At 40.9% G+C, this 18014-nt stretch overlaps 1 long non-coding RNA gene across 2 annotated transcripts in view; it reads right to left on the reverse strand.

Moving 5' to 3' along the window:
- Nucleotides 1-4068: 4068 nt before the first annotated feature.
- LOC119855951 overlaps nt 4069-18014 on the reverse strand; it is a 92663-nt gene continuing 78717 nt past the window's right edge. For both annotated transcript variants that reach the window (XR_005293085.2, XR_006281577.1), the window contains 2 exons: nt 8652-8815; nt 4069-4601 (listed from right to left, as the gene is read on the reverse strand). This is a non-coding gene — a long non-coding RNA (uncharacterized LOC119855951). The remainder of the gene's footprint in view (nt 4602-8651; nt 8816-18014) is intronic.

Genomic DNA, 18014 nt, shown 5'->3' on the forward strand with positions numbered 1-18014 from the left:
GGAGCATGGCCTATAAATTCAAAGGATGTTTTCCTTCCTGTTTCTCCATTATTTAAATTACAGAGCAGTAATTTTAATCCCAGTTATACTCAATTCTGAGTGATGCACAGAATTGCATGTATTGCACAGTATTGGCCTCCTGTCCAAGGACTGAATTTCACCCCAATTGCAGTGCTAGTCTACCCCAAGCCAGCCATGAAGTCGGTCCTTCTCTGTCCTTATTTCCTTCACGAGGCACTGAATAAAATCTGTCAGCAAATAAAATCTGTCAGCAAGATAAATTATAGAGAGAGGCCTAAATCAAAATTTGGGATCCTAACATCCTTGGGATGCATCCTGAGGAGCACAGTTCACAAATGCTGGATCTTGATCCATCTTCTTTGTTTTATTTTCAGCTGGACCTAAAACTTGGAAAAGGCTAATTTCCACTGCTAGAAATCAGAAGAGAAAATGAAGCCCATGTTTCCTGTACCCTACCTGCCTCCGCCCTCCGGACAACCTACCCATTCACTCATAATGTCTTCTGGAATGGGTTAGTAGGGAATTGCATAAACAACTTGTGTGGTTTGTAGTTACAAGAGGTAACAGTAGAGTGTCTCTCTCTCTCACGTGCGTGCATGTGTGCGCATGCACATGCACACAAATAGCCAACAGTCAGATCAAATAACTCAAACCCTACCTGCTGGTCCTGAAGAAAGAAAGAGAGTGATGTTTTTATTTGCAATTAATGAACAGCAGTGCTGGATGCTAAGTAACCACCTACCTAGATTGAGAGTAGCAGAGTGGACTGTGCTACTCCCTATTGTCCTGTGTAGCAAGGGCCATTGACTAACAGCTCACAGAAGTGCCCTGTTGAGTTAGTGGGTGGAGGTTTAATCTACTGCCCCTTACCTTGAAGGGGTAGTAGGGGCTCAAGTGGCAACCACTTCCAAGAAGGGGAAAATGCTACCTGAGACTATCAATCCAGTGCCAAGTGGAAAAGGGGTGATGACATCATTCTCAGGTGGAGACATAGATATGACTCCAGGGAAAGAGCAAGGTAGGATATTATAACACACTCAGCAATCTGGTTTGAATGCTGTTTATTATGCTTCACATCAAAACCTGCCTCCTGAATTTTCAGGTTGACAGCATCTGGACCAGGACAACTGAGTTTGGTATTTCTCCCTCCCACCCCACTCCCCACTGTTCCTCTGATATTCTTGTTAACTGCTGGAATTAGCCTACCTTGCTTGTCACCATGAAAGGTTTTCCTCCTTTCCCCCCCCCCTGCTGCTGGTGATGGCTTATCTTAAGTGATCACTCTCCTTACAGTGTGTATGATAAACCCATTGTTTCATGTTCTCTGTGTGTGTGTGTGTGTATATAAATCTCTCCTCTGTTTTTTCCACCAAATGCATCCGATGAAGTGAGCTGTAGCTCACGAAAGCTTATGCTCTAATAAATTTGTTAGTCTCTAAGGTGCCACCGGTACTCCTTTTCTTTTTGCGAATACAGACTAACACGGCTGCTACTCTGAAACCTATGTCTCTCTAGCAATTCTAATGCTGAAGGGAGTCCTTAGCAATTCTTACATTTTTGCTTAAAGTATTTCCAGTCCATTTGTCTAAAATGAAATATAAGAGGCAGAGTAAATTGTGAAATATTTACACGTGCATTATGATCTATAGCTGAAGAGCACTAGGTTATCGCAAATTACTATTACATTTAGTTAAGAAATTAATATGAAATAAATCTGGGGAAAACAATATGTCGGATGTGCCATGGAAGAGAGAATGGTAGTTTATTTTATAGGGCACCGTTTCTTTTCCTTTTTCCGTACTATCACTGGTTTAGACAGAGTTTTACTTTGAGATCGTCAGCGTGTGCCAGGACAAGAGAACAAAACTGAAGAACGGGAAAGGAGGAAAAAGCTGCTGGGTCTCAAGATCAAAGTCAAAGACAGAGACAAAAGGGAGTGTGTTAGCGTGCTCAGTTAAACTCAGAATACTGAGTCAATACGTGCTCAAGGCTTAGTGTAAGGGAATATTTATTTCCTGTGTCCGGGACTATTTTACCCAGATCCCTTAAACTCTAGACAGATTGTAGCATTAGTAGAACAGTAATATATTACTGCTGTTAATCGTGATCAAACCATTGTTCTTTTTTGGTCATACTGTAAAATGCTGAAAAATACTCTAACAGTGGGTTTTCAAACTTTATTCATTTGCAGTCCCCCAAAAAATTTCAAATGCAGGTGCAGACTCTTCCGGAAATCTCAGACATAGTCACCCAGAACATTGAAAACCTCTGTTCTATGGTAAAGACAACTTTTCACAGACCCCATACATATAGTCTGTGGACCTCCACAGACTACAGGTTGAAAACCACAGCTCTAATAGGATAAGGAAGGATGGTTTTGAGGTGAAGACATTGGAGTGGGACTCAGGAGAGCTAGGTCCAATTCCTAGCACTGCCACAGACTGACTGAGACTTTGGGCAAGTCACTTAATGTCTCTGAGCCTCAGTTCTCAAGCTCTACAAAATGGAGTAAATAAATCTTGTTTTCCCCCACCCCCATCTTGTTATATTGTCTGCTATCTCTTGTACAGCATCTAGCACAATAGGGCCTCAATTTCAGTTGGGATCTCTAAGTAAAACCGCAATACAAATAAATAATAGTAAGGGTTTGCTGTTCCCTGTAAGTTGCTCAAGTTTGTAGCCGGAGAACATGTTTCTGCTATCACCAGCATAATGCCTGCTGGCCCATTGCAGGCAGTGGGGTCCAGCAATCTGCAGTGGTACTTGACATCCCAAGACCAGGCAATAAAGATTCAGTCTTGCAATCCTGAACAATCTGGATATGCAAAGCCTGCAAGATCAGATTCTCAGTAACTACTGTGCAGGATGTGACCCTCTTAACCTGCTTATTTAGGCAGTCAAGTTCATAATTCTAAAATTTCTGGATCCTTGGTAAATCTATTTGCTAGTTACCTTGAAAGAAAATAAAACTGGAAAAGTTAATAAAGCTAAGAAATTACTTGACAAGTAAGAGACAGGAGCATTACAAGAAGTATTTGAATGAATTCATTCTTTAAAGTAATAAGGCCATGTATATACACCCAGTGAAGCACGCCTTTGTAGAAGCGTAAACTAGGTGTTTTAAGCCTAGTCAATGCGAACAGAAAGAAGAGAGAATACAGCCAGAATCCTGCCTGGGCATACCCCTGCTTATGCATAGACCCATTTCATAGAATCATAGAAGATCTGGGTTGGAAGGGACCTCAGGAGATCATCTAGTCCAACCCCTGCTCAAAGCAGGACCAATCTCCAATTTTTGCCCCAGATCCCTAAATGGCCCCCTCAAGAATTGAACTCACAACCCTGGGTTTAGCAGGCCAATGCTCAAACGACTGAGCTGTCCCTCCCTCCCCCAGCCATGAGGGATGGAGAGAGGCACAGAAGTAGCTGGATTTACACATCTTTTAATCTCTAATTTAAATATATACTTTGGAGGGTTCACCAGGATGATTCAGGTTACAACAAATCAAAAAGAGGAAAAACAAAGGAGATCATAGCCGTAGATGAAGAGAAGCCTGTATGACACATCTAGGATAGCACATCTCCTTACTAACAAGTAGGTTCCCTGTATATAGTATAGTGGACTATATTTTTTAAAAATTGGACTTTCCTCCTTCCACATCCCCCCTCCACATACTTGTCACCTTCTCTCCCCAAGTGGAATGACAATCCAGGATTCTTTCGAGGCATGCTCAAATAAATTTGTTAGTCTCTAAGATGCCACAAGTACTCCTTTTCTTTTTGTGAATACAGACTAACATGGCTGCTACTCTGAAACCCAGTAACACTCACATTCAAATCTAGCTTTCACATCCACAGTAGTTGATTGGGTCTGAAATTAGGCCAGATGGTTTTAACGCTCCCTTTTATTAATTCAAGAAAGGAAGGTGAATTTCAGTGAGTGTCTGATCATACCCATTTATGAAGGTTTATCTGACACCACTACAAAATACATTAGGACTGTCCCTTTTTGAAGTCAAAGCAGACGCAGAGATCTGCCCACAGGGATCAGCTGACATCAGCAAAGGGTGGCTATGTAATGTTACGAATATCTGTTATGCTGGGAGAAAAAAACCCAAACAAATGAGAGTTGTACTGTATGCAGAGAAAATTATATCTTCCCCAGCAAAGTCTGTGCCCAGTAATCAAGAGACGCTTTTCACAAGAGAGCTCATATTTCACATGTCAAAAGAAATGAAAAAGATTTAATTAAATTGCATGCTATCTTAAGAGAAAAAAAGTTCAGTACATTGATGTGTTATCTTTAGTCTAATCAAATGGAAAGACACATTTTGGAAAAAGAATTGTTTATGAGCTGTAATCCATCAAGAAACGCTACAGAGTTTATAACCATAGACCTACATATAACAGTTTGTCACAAACAGCAAGTGCCCAATGTGTGTTCTGAAAAGCAGAGCATAGGTGCTCAAACTAGGGGTATGGCAGCACCTCCTGTCTTGAAATGGATTCCATCATATACGGGTTTACAGTTTGCTTCATTGGCTTTCGGCACCTCCATTATACAAAGTGTTCCAGCACCCCTGAAGCAGAGAGAGACACAAATAAGCTCTAGCTCACCAAATCCATTGCAATACACACTGAAAGCTTAAGCTGCCCTTGTGCCAAGCTGCTCCAATGTTCTGTACAACTCCAGTTTATTAACTTGCATAAGTTATTTGGCCAAGTGTTATGCACTTATGTTATACATGGGTTAAAGTTTTCCAAGCCAGCTTGGGGGATTTAGCCACACAACTTCCACTAGTTTCAACCTAAAATTGAATTAGTGGTTATCTATTTACTAGATGTGTCTAAAGAAGATAAAGCTGGATGAAAGTGGCTACATCACCTATTGTGTTTGAAAATCTCAGCCAAAGACTTTATTTAAGCTAGTTCCTTAAAAAGTAACATTTTAATAAGTATCAGAGGGGTAGCCATATAGTCTGGATCTGTAAAAAAGGCAGAGTTCCCCACCCATAGCCTATTATAAATCCCAAAATGGAGGGTTGCACACATGCTTATAAAGAAAAAGGGGAAGAGAAATGGAATTATATTTCCCCCCCCAAGAACACTTTATTGTTGCATCATTATTTCTTTGTTTTGGGATAGCATCTAGGGGCCCGCATCATAGATCAGTGCCCCATTCTCAAACACACTTGCAAGTTTTGTCTGAAGTGGGGATATTAGGGATGTGTGCATTTTGCTTCTGAAAAGTGTACGATTGTCTCCTATTTGAGCATCTCGAGGACAGGGGTAACATCTACTTCTTCTTCCCCAGAGTTCATCTAACAAGGTGACAGGAATTCAACCCGTCAGTGACAAGTGCAACTCAGCACAATTATGGTCCCCGTTACCTAGTAGTTTAATGGTTTTGTGAAACTGAGCATTCCACATAGATGCCTCTGATAAAGAATATGCCAGATCAATGGGGGAGAAAAAACAGTTCATTTAACTGCATGGACACAAGTTTAAAAGCAATCTATTTTGTGCACTTCACAGTGATCAAAGAGAGAGGAAACACATGGAGAAAGCACCTGAGAGCTCAGTGTAGGCCACCCACAAATAGAGGAAAGGTTAAGAAATAAAACCCCTCAGTGTTCAAAGCTTTTCCAGCTTCATGAACCCCTCTTTCTCTCTCTTTGGAGGAAGAAACCATTCTAAAACAATTACGGCCAGTTACTACCAGTCTGCATGTTACCCTCCAGTCATATTTTTTCCTGTAAAAGCTGAAACACACAAGAAAAACTGAACTCCACACTTTCCCCATCCCTAACCTGCCTGTAAATTTAGAGCTAGTCCAAAACCACACTAACCAAAAGAATCAAGCCAACAAGAAGGCCTGCATAATAGAGCATTTTGTATGAAGACAACATTATAAGACACACACAAAAAATGTAAAAATATTACTTAACTACAGAAAAAATTCCTGCTTTCTCTTTTCATGGAATTCTCCTCTTTTCTCGCAGAGAACTTTAAATCTCTTGGTTATCTGATGAGGATACAAAGTTTTTACTGTATCCTTTAAAGAAAAGAACTACCAAAACAAAGATTTTCAAAAGAGCTGGGTAGAGCTGGGCAACACACGCATTTCAGGGGGCAGCGAAACCATTTGCTCTGAATTAGGCAAATAGTTTTGGCGGAACAAAACCTGAAAACAAAAATTCTAGAACTGTCAAAATGGTTCATTTAGTCATGGTCTCTAATCAACATTTCCAAAACAAAATGTCGGCTCAAATCAACATTTCATTTAGGAAGGGTCATCTCGAATCAAAATTCAAAAAACATTTTGCTCTTCCTGCACATATTTCCCACCCCCCCACCCAGGTTTTCATTTCAACAAGAAAAAAACCCCAGAATTCACATGCGGTTTGAAACACTCTCTTTTTTTAAAAAAAAAGTTTATTTTTGGCTGCAACCAAACCGGGAAAAAAATCAATTATTTGCTCAGCTCTGGTGGCTGCTGATTTTAGGGTCTCCCTATGTGGGTGCCCATATGAAGACATTGTAAAAAGGCCTAAATTTCAGAAAGTGTTGAGCACCCATCCTCTGAAAAAATCAGGCTACTTTGGGGCTCCCGGAATGGAGGCTTCCAGAATGAGTAGTTACTGTTCAGAAAACCTTGGCCTAGGTTTTTGGGTTGTGGGGGGGAGGGGGAAGATAACCTTTAACTTGGCTTTTATTTGTCTTATTGCCTTATTTGGTGGAGGAATAGACCACCTTCACAACAAAGAGAGAAGACATGGGGAGGGCATTACACTTTAATGCAGTTATGGCTCTACAGTACATAAAGCTGTGCGTGAAATCTGTGTCTGTACAGATAAGAGCATTATATCTACAATATTTATTCCCAGGATGTTTAAACAAGGTGAACAGCAATAAATAAGACCATTTTTGGAAGTGTCAGACAACACTCTTTTTTTTTAATAAGTGGTTGAGATTCTTGTTTGTATCCTTGTAAAGGTCTACACAGGGCAGAGTGAAAGCTTGATTATTTTGCACAAAAATAACCTCTGCAAGTCCTCTGCTCTTAGACGGTATCATTCAGACATACACACACACTGTATAAACACAGTGTGTTTCTTTTTCCCATTAAAGCACAACTTAACAGTTGCCAAATTAGCAATTATCTACCGTTTATACAAACATCACTTTACACAGCTCCTGCAGTGTAAAGGGGTGTTAAACTGGGCATAAATTACATTTACCCTGAACTTCAAGGTCCCTCCACCCTGCTGCAGTAGCATAAAGTGGACTTACAGTAAACGAGCATCAGGTCTCAATACACATTATAATACTTGGATAGGAGACCTCCAAGTAAAGTAAGGTGCTACAGGAAATGGGATCGGCCATTCAGTCCAGAGCTCCTTCCCCTCCGGATCTGTACTGAACCAGGTTACTAACAATGCTAGTGGTGTAACAGGATGAGCTATCTTTTAGCACGAGATGAAACCTGTCCTCTTATTTAAAGAGCTCATTAAAAATCTCTTCTCCTTTCCTTCCTCATGCTTAAAGCTCTTAAGAGATGAGGGCACGAAGGTGGAATTTGCCTTTCCCTACCATCCCACTTTCACTCTGAATTTCTCCTGATCTCCTTTCCTATTTACTTCCTTTAGGCCCATCAATAACCTGTTGCTGGTAACTGCTGCCAGCAAAATGCGCCTCCCACACCCACAGCTCCCAGTCACCGAGTGCTCAAATGCCAGTGAAGGTGGGAAAAACAAATCAATCATCTCAATCACACTTTCTGTGATGATGCAGAAAACCTTTCTGTCTAGATAAGGTCAACTCTTTTTTTTGATTTTGAACACACGGTTCAAAATAAAGAAAGGTTCCTGTGTCGAATTTTCTCAAACTGAGATACTTAGAAATTTTGAAATTAGAAATAAATTGAAAAGCATTTCATTATTTGTTTTCCCCACCATTTTTCCACCAGTTCTTGACCCACTAGCACTTAAGCAATTTCCAACACTGTTTGAAAGAGTGAAAGGAGACTGGGTTGCTCAGATCATTTTTCCAAACATTAGACAGGGCCTATGGGCAGGTCCTACACCAGAAGTGCTATATTGTCACACCAGCATTGATGCAGCTGCACTGCTGTAGCACATCTGGTGAAGACTCTCTATACTGACAGGAGAGCACTCTCCCGTTGTTGGGGTAAAATCTTGTTTTGGTATATTTCTCTTCTAGCCTCCATCTTGTTCTGTAAAAACAACAAGAAGGACTTCATTTTGGATGCCCTCCTTCATGGAGAGCTTCCTGCCCCTCCTCCCTGCCTTTTTCGAAATAGAGCGGGAAAAGGCAAGGAGCGGTTAGGATTACATGACTGCATAGTCTGCCTAGTAACAGCAGACTATATAGGTGACAGCCACACTGCTGCTCAGGGCTGTCCATCCTAGAGGCAGCCAGTGTCTCCCACGTTATCAGCCTGTGGAAGGAGTCCAGCTAGGCCAGGGATACAGTGTATGGTACCAGGTTCCATTGGTGTCATCCATTGCATGCACCCATTCTCATTTTCAGCTGCAAGTCTGCACACTACCACTCAGGACGACGCATAGGGAATGGAAGTGAGAAGGAAGAAGAGAGAAGCCACTTACCTGGTTATCATCGCGCCCTGTTCCTGTGCTCCAGAGTGTTCCTGTGGTCCAGCGTCTTCAGTCTTCCTTGGTTCTGTCCAGGATTCCAGAATCATCCTCATTGTGGTCAGGGTTCATTCCGTGGAACAGTCAGGGTCCATCCCTTGGACAGTCGAGGTTTGCGCCTAGGACAAGGAGAGAGATGGTACTGTAGTTTCCATTTATTGTCTTTCGGTTATCCCAGTGTATCACGTTTGTGGGCTCCTGACTTTAAGTACACTTCCATCCGCTGTTAACAACCGAGCCATTTGTATTTACCTGTGTTTTGTTATTGCTTGTGCTTTGTTATTACTTGTAACAAGGGTTCTGCTTTTAAGACCAAGTTGGTCTAATAAAGCTTACTGTATTTGCACCTTACCCGGTTAGTTTCATCTTTAATCACCCCAGTAACAGATACGGGAGGGAGAAGGACCTGTAGATAAGCCCATCTTCTCAGCGGCCTCAGAAGGTAAACATCTTAAGAACTGTTTCGGGCTAACACCGTCAGCATAATTACTCCACCTCCATGAGAGGTGGAAGCTATGTTAGCAGGAGGCGCTCTCCCACCAACATAGCGCTGGTGTGGACAGTGGTTAGGTCGCTGTAACTTGCATCACTCAGGAGGTGTCTTTTTCACACCCCGGAGCAACGTAAGTTAGATCTACGTAAGCAGGTAGTGCAGACCTGCCCTATGTTTCTTGCCATTCTCAAATTTACTTGTTCTTTTAGCTTCTGGCATCTCTCTCTCTCAAACACCCTGTCTTATTGCCTTCAAAAACCATCCACCAAATCAATACTGCTCACTGACTCCAAAGTTGCTACTGAACATTCATGTATCTGAACTGTGATTACTTCCAGGCTTATCTTTTCTGTTTGAATTATACATTAAACTATACAGAGCAAGCAAAGACTTTGTCTTTCTATGTGTTTAAAAAAAAACCATCATATGCTTATGGTGCTTTATTAATAATTAAATAAAATGTGTTCATATATTTCCAGGAAAACTTAAACCTCAAACAGTAAATATTTAACAAACCAACCAACCATCCATCTCTCTTCTTTCCTCTTACTTTGTGATATTAAACTAATTGCTTTATTTCAACAAGATTTGTATCTCACCTACCTCAGTGCACCTCCCCACCCACAGAACAATGCACACCTCTCCCCCACAAACTAATGCACCGTTCCTCCTGAGTTTTGCTCTAGAAAGGCCAGGAGGAACAGCATAGTCCTGGATTTATTAATTAGGGTAACTCTCTGCAGGTACAATCCTTATGCATGCACAGTGGTCCCAGTCAGATCAGCATTTGCCCAAACTTTACTTTTATTTAATACTGCTCCTATGAGCTGCACCATAACATGCCACACGTTCAAAATGGTTCAGCATATGTGTGTGAAATGAGCCAACATTTTACAGATTGGAATTTTAATAGACAACAAATAACCCTATGTTGCTACTTTTAATAGTTAAGGCAATAGCTCTTACATCTTGATCAAACTGCATTTTCAATATGTACCTTTCTTCCTTCCAATATTTCAAACCCTCCAATCTGTGAAAGGATCGATATCAAGTAACTAGTATAGGAGTGACTCTAAAAATGTGAGGACGTAAATGTTAATTTGTACACCTAGTCAACGTTTTGGAAACAAAAAAATTAAATTGAAAAATAGCCTAAAAATTGTCAACTTTTTAAATATCATTTTTGCAAAAATTGTTCCATCAACTTTTAAAATTGGAAATATCAAAATAGTTATCAATAATTTCATTTAATAAACCATTTTTAGGAAAAACATTTCAACAATCATTGCGGTAATGTTTTCAATCAAATCATGGATTTTAAAAATCAAACTGAAAATGAGTCATATGAATCTTGCAAACAACAACTGAGGGTTTTTGTTTTGCTTAAGCAAAAATGGTTTCAGTGGTTAATTACATTCACTATTAAACATTATCTTATTTCCAGCTTGAACTTTTCTGACTTCAGCTTTCAGTCACTGGATTTTATCATGCTTTTATTTGCCAGATTAAGTACCTCTGCATAGGTTCTTTATCTGTCTATGCCTGGTACTTATCTGGACCCCATTATTTTAGTATTGGAGCACCTCACCGTCTGTAATGTATTGTTCCTCACAACCCTGGGAGGCAGGGCAATGCTAGCATCCCCATTTTCAGTTTGATAACCGAGGCGCAAAGAGACTAGTGACTTGCCCAAGGTGACACAGGAAGCCTGTAGTGGAGCAAGGAATCAAACCAGGTCCCATACTAGCTCGCTCACCACGGACCATCGTTTCTTTCTTATAGATGGGATCAAGTTCTCTTTAGTATGCAAAACAGACTGAGCTCCTTCAGTCTCATTGAAATGGTTTTGTTGTTGTTGTTTTTAAACACAGACTACTAAAAGGATTGACAAGAATTGATTTGAAGGGTGTACACCAAAACTGGGCTCTGTATTTCAGTACTGGTCTCACTAATGCCATGTACAGAGATAAATTATCTCCCTGTGTCTACTTGATATTTCCCTGTTAATACCGGCAAGTATTGTGTTACCCCTTTAGTAACAGCATCACACTGGGAGCTCATGTTTCATTGATTATCTGTAATTATCCCTAAAGTCCTTTCAGAGTCACTGCCTTCCAGTGTACAACAACATGTCCCTTGATTTTTTAAGATGACCCCAGATCACGTCACAGCTACAGCCTATAGATAACAATTCTGATGATTCCACTGATGATATAAGAACCAGCTTCTCCTCTGATAAGGCAAGATATAGTGCACTAAGCACAAGACTGACAGCAAGGGACCTATTTTGACACTGACTCTCTATGGCATGTGATATGTCACATAGGCAATATTTTCAAACTTCTGTAAGCTAGACACTTAAATCCAAGGCTCAAGGTCACAGATTAAGCCTATGGAAGAGTCAGTAAATGAACCCAGATTTTCTTTTCTTTCTGAGTACCAGTCTTGTGCCCTAAACCCAACACCACCATTTTTCAAAGGATCTCAAAGTGATTTATTTCAGAGTAGCAGCCGTGTTAGTCTGTATTCGCAAAAAGAAAAGGAGTACTTGTGGCACCTTAGAGACTAACAAATTTATTAGAGCATAAGCTTTCGTGAGCTACAGCTCACTTCATCGGATGCATCCGACGAAGTGAGCTGTAGCTCACGAAAGCTTATGCTCTAATAAATTTGTTAGTCTCTAAAGGTGCCACAAGTACTCCTTTTCTTAAAGTGATTTATAAACATTAATGGATTTGGACAAACACCTCTGGAAAGGAGGTATTACCATACCCATTTGACAGATGAAGAAATGGAGGTGGCACACAGAAAGATTAAGGATCTGATTTTACTCCCACTTTCCCGAGGATATGCAAGATGTCTAACAGAGCTGGAAATAAAACCCTGGTCTCCTGCTTCAGACCTATGTTTTCTTCTTCTTTTCCCCAGTACAGATAGGGTACCATCAATTGGACATGGTAACTGTGACTGCTCTGTTGGTTATTTATATTACAGTTTGTAATCTACAAAGCCTTACTCATACATGTTATGTCTTCTTACATACGGATATACAGAATTGAGCCCTTTGTCAACACACTGCTCACGCACTGGGGAATAGGATGCCCTTCAAGAGACAAAATGTATCTGTTTTTCTAATTTCTGCCATCTGAAAGTTTTCAATTTTACAATGGGCTTCATACTGCTGTTTTTTACAATGATTTCACCTTTTTAACAAGATGGATGCCATCTTCAAAAGGTCAATTGCAATTATAAAATTTCTATTGACATGCATTTTACAGTTTGTCCATGTTGAGAACTGCTTATGAATTTCCAATCTGCTGAGTTCAACAAAATTATCAGACTTCTCCCTGAATAACTGCTGAGATGATCCACTTTTTAGAGAGGGCCCACCTGGGATGCACAACAAAGCAGTGACTGACTCCGGATACTCAGAGGAAAGATGCTACACATCACTTATTGGTTCAAAACAAAATGCATAGTCAGAAACCTTCAGATACCATTTACAATATGGGACAACTCTCACATTTACAAAAGAAAAGAAAAAGGAGCTTCCTATAATAAATCACCTGAAATAGGAAAGAAAAAATAGGAAAAGGGGATCATTAACAAGACACATTTGTGGGTTTAGAGGGCTTTTATGCTACATTGCCTTTTTATACATTTTAAAGGCCTGATAAAAACTAGCCTATCTGTGGACTCAGATATTGATCTAGTCTCAGTGGTGCTGAGACATCAGCTTACTAATCAGAACGTGCTATACTTTCTATTACCTTTCATTCCTCCCCCGTGCAGTGAAAGCAGTTCAAGGATTGCAACAGCGGAGCAGCTGGTGACGTTATTATGCACTGTGACTGAATGAATCACTTTCTCCAAGACGGTAATTATTTTCCATGTCTTTTATTGCAAGTTCTTCTTTTGCAGCAGAATTTTCCAAGTGGGTGCGCATGCAGCCTAAAAAGATAAGCGCTCAGTGTTGGCTGCCTGTAAGACCTTTGGAATTTTCAAAAGTGAGCTTGGGTGGGGATAGAATTTTGAAAAATCCGCTGCCTCTCTGGGTTACCAGGCTATCTTGGTCTTCTGCATGCATGGCCTTTGTGATTTTCATAAAGCACCTATCAGATGATAACATGGTATCCAATGACTGGGGCACAAACCTAGAGATTTTGTTCTGTGCACTGCTTTGAGTCTGTTGCCAGGGGGGAAAAAGAAAAAAAAAAAGAGGGTCTTCTTGTTAAAGCACTGGACTGAGACTCTGCAGATGTGGGTTCAATTCTTAGCTTTGCCCGAGGCTCCCTATATGACCTTCCCACGTCAATTAATCTGTGCTGCAGTCCCCCATCTGTAAAATGAGGCTCATATCTTCCTCATCTCTCGGGAGTGTGAAGGATACATTGCATAGTGCTCGAGAGACACTCAGATGCTACTGGGAATGGAGCCCTATAAGTAGCCAGGAAGCAATGCAAAGTCCGTACACGGACTAATGGAATAAAAGAAGCAGCCAGATGCCTGGCATGCATATTATCAGAACATGATTGGCAAAGCCTCTCTTCTTTTATAATACACCTACCCGTATGAACTGCTGGAGAAATGTCGCAGAAAAGGAACATGCAACCAATAAATGGCTACTTCAGCCATCGCTCTCTGAAGCAGGACAGACTAAGAATGCTTCTGATAACTTCCTTTGCTAGCTGTATTTTAGAACACCGAACATCAGAGTGCCCCAGGGAACACAGACACATATAATACAGTAAATTATGCTTGGTTATCTGTGACTGGAGCTTTGGATTGGGATATGAAGATGACGGTAAAGGGGAGGTGCTGTACGTGACAGATACCGAGAAAACTTTCCTCATTGCTAGCTCCCAGGATCAGAACAAGTGAGGGAACCAGTAGAGACCAATGGTCAGCCTTTCTTCAGCCTCAGAAAAGCAACTGGACTCCATATACAAGACACTGTCTACTAGAGGCATGCACCAACCTTTCAAATAAATGGTGTCACGAAATGTCATGGAGAAGCTCAAGCACAATGTTCCCTTTATAAGGACGGGGGCAAATACAACCCAGTCCTCTCACACATTTCCCAACCACCTGGACAGAGCAGATATTTATCCATCTCACCAGCACAGAGTCGGTTGAATTCAACTATATTGAACAGCGACTATGCTGCTTCCCCAAGTCAGGCATAGCTAGAACTCCTGTGCTTAGTTGCTGCTAATGGCAGGGCGCAGCTGACAGCTCAGGGCTGTGTGATGCATTGCACAGCCTCTCAGTCCAAAAGAGAAGACCAAACACACACAACCAGCAGGACAAAAACAAAACAAGACCACAAGCAAACCAACATCCCAATGGAGAGTGGTCACTGATGGATCTTCCATTTTCTGTAACATAAAATTTTCTTATATTTCAATTTGTCATTCCACGTATAAATTGACAAGTGATTGGCTGTTATGAAGAGTGTGTAATATCAGTCCACAAACTCAAAAATATTGTAAAACAAATCAAACAATGTTTATGCCATTATTGAAACCTTCCTGCATTTGATTATGCATTATACAGGTCCAGGGGTGTTGATAGCACTCAGCAGCCAGAGAAGAACAATGTCCTTGACCCAAGACGTTTACAGTCCAAATTAGCATTGGGGTTTGTAGCAGTAGATCAGACCATCTGATTTGAAGGACATACACTGTGAATGCCAAGGCTAACCTCAACTACTAATTTTTTTTTTTAAAAAGGTACTTTATATGGGTAGAACTTATTCACATGAGAGCTCCTATTGATCTCCAGATCTCACCTGGATAAGAGTTTTACAGCACTGGGTGCTCAACTTCTAGCCTTCATTGTTGGGAAGGCATCTTTGCAAGGGTAAGATGATTGTTGGGGCTAGCCTACTACTGAGGGAGGGGCTTGTTCCTTTTGGGAAGGGTTAGGTTTGAAGGCCAATCTGTGACTGTGAAAAGGCTGTGTTACGTATGATGCCACTGATGGCATTAAGGCTTTCTCTTCACCGCCAGTCATCTGCACTAAGTAGCCATTGTTGCTTCTGGCCAAACAGCTCAACTGAGTGAGCAGTTGACTGAGCTACTGGACAATACATAGGCCTAAAAAGTAAAAGAATCTTGCTTTCCAAGCCCCAATTCTCACACCAGCTTCCTCTGTGGACTTGATCAAGTTACCCCTCTTACACCACCTGGTTAGCTGCTTTTCTTGCTACACTCGTCTCTTATAATCCTTTAGTGTGCGAACCTAGATTCCTTAGACTTCTTTATCACACAGTAGACAAAGAGGTGCATAAGGGGGTTGCAAAATACACACTGATGAGAGGATCTGAGACTCTGATTCACAGTAGAGAGAGAAAGTCTAACATGGTAAAATATAATCTTTCGAGGGGCCAGAGGAATGTCTAAAGGTAAACTCAAAGACTCACTTTTCAACTTGGCCCTTAGGTTTCCTTGGACATGTAGGTATATAATGTATCCTTCCCTATATTATTGTTCTTTATTTATAAATTGCCATGTGAATATATGACACCTTCTAAACAGACAGAAACCCAGTGATCTACATGGTAAACATATAGCAAAAAGAATATTGTTTCCTTTCTCTCTTCCTCATGTAAGAAACTAATTGCTTTGCCCCTTTATTTTAAAAGCTGCATTTCACACACCCTGCACAAACACTACCACGCGGCTCCCCCTGAGTCTGAGCTCTGGGCAGACCTCAGTGAACTCTGTACTCATGTTCCGATTCATCCATGGTGAGTATTTGTATATACAGGCCTGGTGCATGTACTTCCCCAGTTCTTCCTCAGACTTCTACCTGGCCAAACATTTCTATTATTCAATACTAGTGCTTCTGAGTGCCACCGTAACATATGCTGTGTGTGCCAGTTAGCATTGTGAAATGAGCAAATATTTTATACTTTGGCATTTTAATTTGAGAAACTGTCAGCTTTAGAACTGCTAGGCCAAAACCCCTCACAGGTAAATCATAGCAAGGATATAAATTCGGAGGTCTGGCATTTTCTGATACCAGATTTTTTTTTTTCCCAAAAAGGATCTTCCAAAAAATTGTTTTACATCAGTGTTGGTGGATATTAAAAAAAAAACCTGACATCTAAACTAAGCCACGTTAAACAGAGGTGATACACTGTGCACTGAAGGCTAAGATTGGTCTATCTATCTTCGGCTTATCAGCTGGCTCCAATATCCTTCAATAGCATTCTAAAGCTTTTAAAGGTCAAACCACAGTGATGGAAATACAGCAAGGTACAACAAATATCTACAGTGAAAATTTACTGACTAGAACAGCACAGGATCTACAGATATTAATATATTTCACACTGTTATTAATTCCCCACCAGTAATATACACTCATAAAGTGAGTTGCATCTAAATCTGATAGCCTTCAGTAAAGTGCATAGTGAGCAGAATGCTGCACTCCGTTCTCAGGTTAAAAAGTTCCACCGAAGCCAAGGAGAGTTGCATGGGAGTTAGGAATTTGCCATTACACCCTTTACATATAAAGCATTCTAAGAGAATGCAAATTATAATTGCCTTAATGAAAATATGCTGAATGAAGAATCCATTTTATTCCTATAATTAATAATAGGTAAGGAGGCCCCATTCAAGGCTCCATTTGCTGGCAGTGATATTCTTAAGTACCTAAATATTCTTAAGTATTCTGAAATAGAAAGAAATGTAGATCCCAACAGCTGGTGCAGAGAGGAAGCTGTGGTCCAAGGTGGGGAGGAAGGAAGCGGAGGGGAATAGAACAATGAAGGAAAAAGAGGAAAAAAATGTATTTCTATTGGATGACAACATTTTGAAGGCTGTTCCCACTTTGATATATGTGTGTATCTAACTCCCATTTAACAGGGCTTGTGCACAGCACATCAAGAGGGATGGATGACTGTTCCATGACTGCCACGGAGGATGAGTATCCATCCACAAAAGGTAAAGATGCTTTAAATCAAATGTACTCACTTTCCAATTATTAAGCCATTAACAAAAATTCAAAACAAGTTCTCCTGAAGTTATTTAGATTCAGTTCTTAAAATCCAGATCCTTCAGAGAGTCCAGATGAGCGGATGGGAAGTTCAAGGTCTTACTACTCAATGCAGATCAGAGTTCACTAGAAAGATTTTTAGTGTTATGAAGAAAGATTGGATCCTAGTCCACATTATTCATTTAAATTTATATTAAGTGCTTAGTTGCTAACCAGTTTAAAGCCACCTAGTACTAACTGCTGTACAACCAACCAGAAAACGATTGCCTGAAAAACCTTACTATCTACATTCATTTCAGAATAGATTTCAAGCCAGATTAAAGACTCCTAATAAGAAAAATATTTTTTATAATTTGAAAAATGGGTGAACGTTTTCACCAAAAAGTTGCACTGAAACGTCCAATATTTGAGAAATATTGATGCACTCAGCAATGGACTACACTCAGCTCCTTGTGGCTACATCTGGGGATCAGCTCCCACCTGGTCTGGAGCCCCTTTCCATTGGTTACTCATGCTGTGACCCCCCCCTTCACAACTTGGGGTGCTCTTTCTCTGTGATTTAGCCCTACGGCCAGGTCGCTCTGTACTCCTCCCCTCTGGAGGAGAGATATGAGATAAAGTCCCTACGGACCAGCTGCCTGGTTGGCATCTCCAACAATCCTGTGCTACTTCCCAGGAGCTAGTAGGGAAACCAAGGCTCGCCCCCTTCCTTGGGTTCCAGTCCAGGGGCCCCTATAACAAGCAGCCAAGGTCTGCTACTCCTACTCCTTGCTGCTGTTTCCCTGGGCTTCTCCCTACTCAACCCTCTCAGGCTGTCTTTCCTC

This window comes from Dermochelys coriacea, chromosome 5 (assembly GCF_009764565.3).
Source record: "Dermochelys coriacea isolate rDerCor1 chromosome 5, rDerCor1.pri.v4, whole genome shotgun sequence".
Lineage (NCBI taxonomy): Eukaryota > Metazoa > Chordata > Testudines > Dermochelyidae > Dermochelys > Dermochelys coriacea.